The sequence below is a fragment of the Amphiprion ocellaris genome, chromosome 17, assembly GCF_022539595.1.
Source record: "Amphiprion ocellaris isolate individual 3 ecotype Okinawa chromosome 17, ASM2253959v1, whole genome shotgun sequence".
Classification (NCBI taxonomy): Eukaryota; Metazoa; Chordata; class Actinopteri; family Pomacentridae; genus Amphiprion; species Amphiprion ocellaris.
Window position 1 is genome coordinate 13,835,179 of NC_072782.1, and position 7,677 is coordinate 13,842,855.

General features: G+C 39.9%; 1 long non-coding RNA gene across 1 annotated transcript; it reads left to right on the plus strand.

Annotated features, from left to right (window-relative positions):
• The first annotated feature begins 1,170 nt into the window (after positions 1-1,170).
• On the plus strand, positions 1,171-5,428 carry LOC129350930 (uncharacterized). Its single transcript, XR_008604524.1, has 3 exons — positions 1,171-1,343; positions 2,461-2,609; positions 4,236-5,428. It is a non-coding gene; the product is annotated as an uncharacterized LOC129350930 (long non-coding RNA).
• Positions 5,429-7,677: the final 2,249 nt, after the last annotated feature.

Sequence of the window (7,677 nt, forward strand, 5' to 3'; positions counted from 1 at the left end):
TTAAGGCAAAAGATTTTGTTGCCTAATGAGGCATAGACTGATCTTTCTGACCTGAATGTCAAGCACTGCACATTGACCTGGAATTGTGAGCAATATTATAGTATGATAGGTTTCCAAGCTGCAGGAAAATAGAGTCACAATTCTAGAAATACTGAGCAGACCCCAGTTTAACCCTTTCGAACCCAGGGTAGCGCTGGCGCTACGTTTTGCAGAATGATTTTTGATTGGCTGTAAATTTTAAACCAGATAAGATAGATCGATAATTATTTTTGCATATAAAATCTGGGGAGTTACACTAACATTTCACACATTCACCAGGTCTCAGGGTGCTTTGTCGTTGCAGTGATGGGTTTGTAAAAATACACAATAAAGCGCACACAGCAAAACTCTTTATAAACCAGACCACTGGTATTTGAAATAAGCGTGATCACGTTGTGGCCATGACCTGTCACATGATTCTTATGTGTCCATACCCAAGAGGCTCCCGTCCCCATCAATAGGAAGTGACGTTGTTGCCGGGAGTTGTAGTTTTTCAGCCGACAACTTCAACTGTAGTTTTCGGCTGCATCCTGCAGAGACACGAGCTCTCCCTCGTTTCAGTCCCACTTTTTTTTTTTTTTTTTTTTTACAAAAACATTCAGACACATAGCCCACCCCCCACACGCACCAGACATCCACCACGGTCCGTGTACGGATCTGGTAATTGGATTTTCCGTTCTGAAACGGGTACTGAAAAACAAAAAACGAGTGGTTATTTGATTTTCGTTTGAAAATACAAAAAATAAAATTGAAATACAAGGCGTTTCTCCTTTTCATGATCAAAAAGGGATATACGATTTTTTTAAAATGCTTTGATTTTTGTTTTATATTTAGAATAACAAGAAAGTAAAATCAGTAAGAGACAGAAACGAAAAAAGGTCCGTTTTTTCGTTTTCTGAGACCGGAAGTGGTCATCAGCAAGTGTGGAGCCAGAGTACGGTACATAGACCGTAAAGACATATTTTTTCGTTAGTTTTCATGGTCAAAATGAGAGATCAGGTGGCCGATCTTAAAATAAATAACTACTGATTTTTTTTTATAGAGCGTTAAAGTTTTGCGAAGCCAGGGGGCGGGACTACTTGATTGACAGTCCGGTCTGGAATGATTGACAGGTTCTATGGAGGAAGCAGAGACTCTGCTCTCCTCGTTTGGATTAATTCTGATATAATAACTGTTGGTTTATTTATCGGTGGAGCAGCACAACATTTTCCACAGACAGTTTTCCTGCCCGTTGGCTTGTTTTAACCAGTTTTCTGCCTTCGGCTGATTCTACCAGCAGACACTGAAAGGACTCTGATAGTTCGGTAAGTAAATGTTTATTTTCGTATCGGTGCCGCTTTTAATGCACTTTATATGCAACTTTAGTGTCAGATGTAATGTGTGCCATGCACTCCAGATGTTGGTGGAGTTTGTTTCAGTGTGTGTTGACCAGAGAAGAAAGTTAGCATAGTAAATATTAGCTTTAATGTTAGCGATGCTAACCGAGCTAGCTGCTCAGTTGTAGCCTGATTAAAGCTAACGTAGCATTAAGCTAATGTGTTGAGTTTCATGTAAACAGCTGAAGTGTGTTGTGCTCCTGTAATGTGGTTGATTAAGTTCATAAAACTGTGGCTGGTTGACATTAATGTAACGTTCAGGAAACTTAAATGTGATTAAAACAGTAACATTAATGTTCTAGTTGTCAGTAATCAGCTTCATTTGACACTAAAACAGACTGATAGTTTTAAATGACATCAGTTTCATTAATTTGTTGAAAATTGTCTCATTTGTTGTTGTGATGTTGCTGCTGATTCATTAAAACCAGATGATCTGTGTTGAAGATACGTTTAGTTCTAGTATCAGAAGTGCAAGAAGGAAAATGGAAGTTTAGTTCTGCTACATCAAAGATTTCAGGATTAAAATAACTAAATGAGTCTTTATGCCTCAAACTTTATTTTTACAATAAAGAAATAATGAAATAATCACAGATAATAAAAATATAAATAGCAGAGAAAACCCGAGAGAATAACTTCCTGAAAAGTCTGTGAAGGAAAAGCAGCTTTTTTATCCTGAAAGATCAGAATCAGCTCCAACATCTGCATCTGACAGCATCAAGTCAACCAGAAAGAAAAGAAAAAAGAAAATGACTTCTTTCTGATCACATCTGTTCCGCTGCTCACAGTCTGCTGCTGCTCACATTCTTCACATTTATAGTCCACTTTTAAAAGTTCAGCAGACAGGTGCTCTGCTTTGGAGTGTGACGATGTCGTCGGTGATGTGGAGAGTGAAGTTTCCGTTTCACCCACAGCGTGCTTTAGGGCAGCCAGGTCGGACTTGATGTTTGAAATACTGACCGACAGCTCAGATTTAACTGTCTGTAGTTCCGTTTTGATGGATGTTAAACTTTCACTCAAAGCCGCCATAACCGCCGTCTCGTTACAGAGTGAAAGCAGCAGTTCCTCCTGAAGGTCAGAGATTGCAGCATCTGAGGGCCTCTTCAAAAGAAGACGTAGTTGATGAAGGCGTTCTGGAGCAGGACCAGAAAGACCACGACCAAGCAGCCTTGAGATCTTAGGCAGCGTCTCCCTCAGGTGGGTGTCAACGGTGTTCACGGTCAGGTCTGTGGTAATCCTGTCAAAAAACAGAACAGAAAAAAATCTAGATTATAAATCAACATGTAACCAAAGCACTCTGTGTATAACGCCATAGTATAGGATGTAGTTCAGAAAATGTCAAAGTATAGTATACTTTTCAAGAATAACATAGTATGGCCTGTAGTTCATAGTATAGCATGTCGGCAAAAAACCCAACTGATTATTATATTGTTCAAAAAGTGCAAAATGATAGGATGTTGCCTAAAATTGTCATGTATGATATAGGGCTGCCACAAACGACGCGTCGACTAATTTCCTGAGCACGATACGTCATCAAAAGCGGAAGTGAGCGCGCAATGCAACAGAAATCACCGTCCGAGTGGAGCGCGGAACACGCATGGACATCTGCGCTGTATCGTGCATATATAGTATATGCATATATTATATATGCACAATACAGCGTGGACATCCGCGTTTACGATACAGCGCGGACATCCGCGCCGCATCGTGCATATACTATATATGCACGATACAGCGCAGATGTCCATGCGTGTTCCACGCTCCACTTGGACGGTGATTTCTGTTGCATTGCGCGCTCACTTCCGCTTTTGATGACGTATCGTGCTCAGGCGATTCGTCGACGCGTCGTTTGTGGCAGCCCTAGTATGATATGTGGTTCAATAAATGTCATAGTGCAGTATATTGTCAAAATAGTATGTTTTTCAAGAAAACATCAGAGTATATATCGTCTAAAAAATGCCATAGAATAATATTTCATTGCACAAGTAAAAGTATAGTAATTTTTAAAACTGATCAAATTCTTATATGTTGCTAAAACACAAAAAAAACAAATACAAAAAAAGAACGTCATAGTAATATGTCAATTTAAAAAGCCTATAGTATAGAGTGTCACCCAACAAACGTCATAGTATAGCATGTCGCTCTGAAAACGTCATAGTATAGCATGTCGCTCTAAAAACGTCATAGTATAGCATGTCGCTCTAAACACGTCATAGTATAGCATGTCACTCTAAAAACGTCATAGTATAGCATGTCGCTCTAAAAATGTCATAGTATAGCCTTTGGTCCAAAAAACGTCATAGTTTAACATGTCATCCAAAAAACGTCATAGTATAGCATGTCGCTCTAAAAACGTCATAGTGTAGCATGTCGCTCTGAAAACATCATAGTGTAGCATGTCGCTCTAAAAACGTCATAGTATAGCATGTCGCTCTAAAAACGTCATAGTATAGCCTTTGGTCCACAAAACGTTGTTTTGTCCCGGCTGTCTGAAGTAGGTGAGGAGCAACACCAAAACAGTACAAACGCTGGTTTCCAGAGGGGTAGACGAGTATTTATTTGAAAGAGGAAGTTTACAACAACACAACATGTGAGGGGGTTAAAAACAAATGGGTGTTAGTAAAATAAAAATAAATCAACAGAACTAAAAGTGAACTTCATGTTGACATTGATGGGCATTCCAACCAGGAACAAAGTAAAAGATAATCAATACGAAAAAAAACTCTTTCTGTTCACCTCTTAAAACCCAAAAACACACCGCAGTAGCACCCTAAACTAAAACTACCAATGGGTTCCCTGTTTTCCTTTCTGAACAATTCAAAGGTCCCTCTCTATCTCCCCACACATCCACCAACCACTGGAACACATCTCCAAAGTTCTGCTGGGCCAGCTCAGCTTCCCTTCAGAAGAAGTTCCACCAGATGAAGGAGCCTTTTGAGAGGCAGCTGGCATCGTGATTGGACTGTACTTTGGTCTGTTCCAATCCAGCTTCAGCTCCAGAGACGGCAGGCGGGACGAGTCAACAGAGGCCTGGTGGACGAAGGCATGCAGCTGAGTACAATCCAGAAAACAACAGAGGAGGAGTGCAGCGGCCCAGAGCCAGAACAAACAGAGTAGCATTGTATGTCTCTTAGAAAACATCATAGTATAGCCTTTGGTATGAAAAAACACCATCATATACATCGTATATTGTACAAATAACAAGTCAAAGCAAAGAGGCATACATTGTAGAATTGTAGTAATTGTGGGCTGACTGGCCTTGGCAATGGTCGTCGGAATGTGAATAACACTTGTTAGGGAATTCTGCGATGTCAAAAGAGGAATCAGGAGGCAAACTCAGGGACACTCTAGAGACTCAGATGGCTTATGTTGAGAATAAGGTTTACTGAATTCAGGAGAAATGATACAGCGAGTAACACAGTGACGTGAGCACTGGCAGCATCAGTTCTGAGGAGTCTCTCTGGTCTTGGGCATATATACCGTTTGGAAGGCGTGCCATGTTTATGTTATACTCTAAATGTGGAGGCAGGACTGTTAGTTCAGGATCCATCTGAACAGGAACACAGCAATATAATCTTGTTCTGACGTCGTCAGCCAGATAGTTGTCTTTTATCCCTATGTTATGTTTACCAAGCGTCTGTCTGTCTCAGGGTCATATTAGGGGACAGAGAGAGCATACGCAAGCTTGCATCCTCTATCTAGGAGAACCATGAGTCAAGGGTGACCATTTGGGATGACTCAGCATTTAGGCTGTTATACACTAGAACCACCTCAGTCGTGAGAAAGTGAGTAATTTTTCCTTCACAACACTGACCACACCTCACAGAGGTTATAAGCTGAGGCAACATCAACCACCACCAGAACTGAAGAAGCCTCTTGGATGAGAGGTGAAACGTCTTCAAGGAACCTTCTTAAAGTCCAGTTGGATTGATTTAAACAACTTTGGATGACTGATTTACTGATTATCAGTATTTTATTTTTTACTGATTTACGGTAATAAATACATTTAAAAATGGTGCTACTTTGGCTCTGAACCTTTATCTACCTGTGGTCGCTCTGTCTTCTGGAGTGATTTGATTGGTTATACGTCACGAATAAAACTCCTTTAACTTAACATCTGTAAACAAAACAAAAACGTATCAACAAAGTTTTCTGTTAGAGTTTGTGTTCTTCTAAGTTTAACTCCAAGATTTTAAATACTTTCATTTACTGCAAATGAATATCTACTCCAAATGTCTCACTAATAATCATTATCAGCCTTAAAAACCCACAAAACACCCCTCTATACTCGACCACACTTAGTACAGTCCGGTTCCCCCTTCTATAAATCTGCTTGGAATCGTCCACTTCCTGTTTGTCAAAGTGGCCTTCTACCTGGACAGGTTTTGTTGGAGCTCATGCAACAAACATTTTGGGTAACTGCACTTTAATATGGATGGATGACACTGAATTAGAGTCTGTTTTAATGAGACTGAGTTAAGATGTGTAGCTCTGTCATTAAATAGGAAATTATTTCTCAGAATTCACAGAGAAAAGTCTGAAATGTTTGCTAGGTTAGCGTCCCACATGTTCTTTGGCTCAGCTAAAGCTAACTCTCTCCAACTTCTGGATCTCTTGAGTTGCTTGTTGTTAAAATATCTTGCTGTAGGTGCTGAAGCTCAGAAAGTCTGAGATGTTTGTTCAAAATAAGCTCATTCTCAAGTCTTATCTGAACTGTCCTCTTTTGTTTGAACTTTCCCTAAACTTAGGAGTTAATGACAGAGCAGCACATCCAGACTCAGTCTCATTTATGTAGAGATTAAACTTCAGTGTCATTCATTGATGTTAAAGTGCAGTTTTTCAAATGTTTGTTGCACATGCTCCCGACCAAACCAGTCCAGGTGGAAGACGATGTGAAGAGAAAGCTCCAGAGGATGAATATCACACATTTACGTTGGAAATAAATGTCCTTTAATTTGACATTGTCATGCAAATGATGTTCAAATCTTTGAGTGTTTTGTTGATGTTGGTTTCTAAATGTTTTTTGACACTCGGCCCCAAAGATTAAAACCTTCTACGGCTCACAAGCTGCAACAATTCACACATTATCAACTATCTTTCTGACTAAACTAAGATAAAAAGTGAAAAACTGCCTGATTCCTGCATCATGAATGTAAATCTTTTTGGTTTTTATGACAGTAAACTGAATATATTTGGGTTTGACATTTTATAAACCAAAACAAGAAATGAATTACTGGAGAAAACAATCAACAGATTAATGGACAAAGAAAATGTGTTTTCCAACATATATGGCTGAATTACTCCAACATTACAAGATACATACAATTTTAATTCAATTTTATTTATATAACGCCAATTACAGGTCAAATTGTCTCAAGACACTTTATTTTTATATTTTTTGTCATATTTAAAATATGACAAAGTAAGAAATTTAAACCTCTTGACTAATCCAATTTATTATTTGGTTTTTAAGAGACTAATCGACAACTAAAATAACTTTCTCCACTAAAACTAATAAACATGAGGTCAAATAGAAGGAACAGTTTTAAATACTGCAGTCCCACGACGACAAGAATAAAGTTTGTCAACAAAAACTAAATCTGCTGGTGGATTCCATTAAAGTCCTAATAAATGATAATAAAGTGTGATACTAAAGGTTTGTGGTGCTAAAAATGTCCAAGTAAAGATATCAAGTTGAACATCTGGATGGAGGTTGATAAAAGTTGACCTCCTTCATTTCTCTGGAGCGACTCCATGGATTTTATGGATGGTGGTTAAAGACCTGCTCTTCTAGTGGTCTTCCTTCTAGTCGCTGTAAAAAGTCAGTCCATCCTGGCCGACTTCAACACCTCTTCATGACAACTTGTTCTGCCTCCGACCTCGTGGAAACTCCAGAAACTCGGGGAAAACCCGTGGAGACTCGAAGAACTCGTGGAGACTCGAAGAACTCGTCGGGCGGGGGAAGGTGTGGTGGGTGGTGGGGGGAGGTGGGGGAGTAGAGGGGGGAGGCCGCCACCCACCTCCCCGCCTACTCTCCGCCCTGACTCCACCCAGACTCCGCCTTGGCTCCAGCCCATGTGGTCACTTCAGGAACTACGATGCCAAAGGGACGACGAATTTATTTCTTTTTATCTGATCTGTAGCTCAGTGAGTTAAGGATTTGCCTATGGAGCTGCAGGTCGCTGGTTCAAGACCAGACCCTTCTTAAGTTTTATCAAAATCCTGACAAAGACAAAGAAAGAAAAAGGCCGGTGGCGGGTCTTGA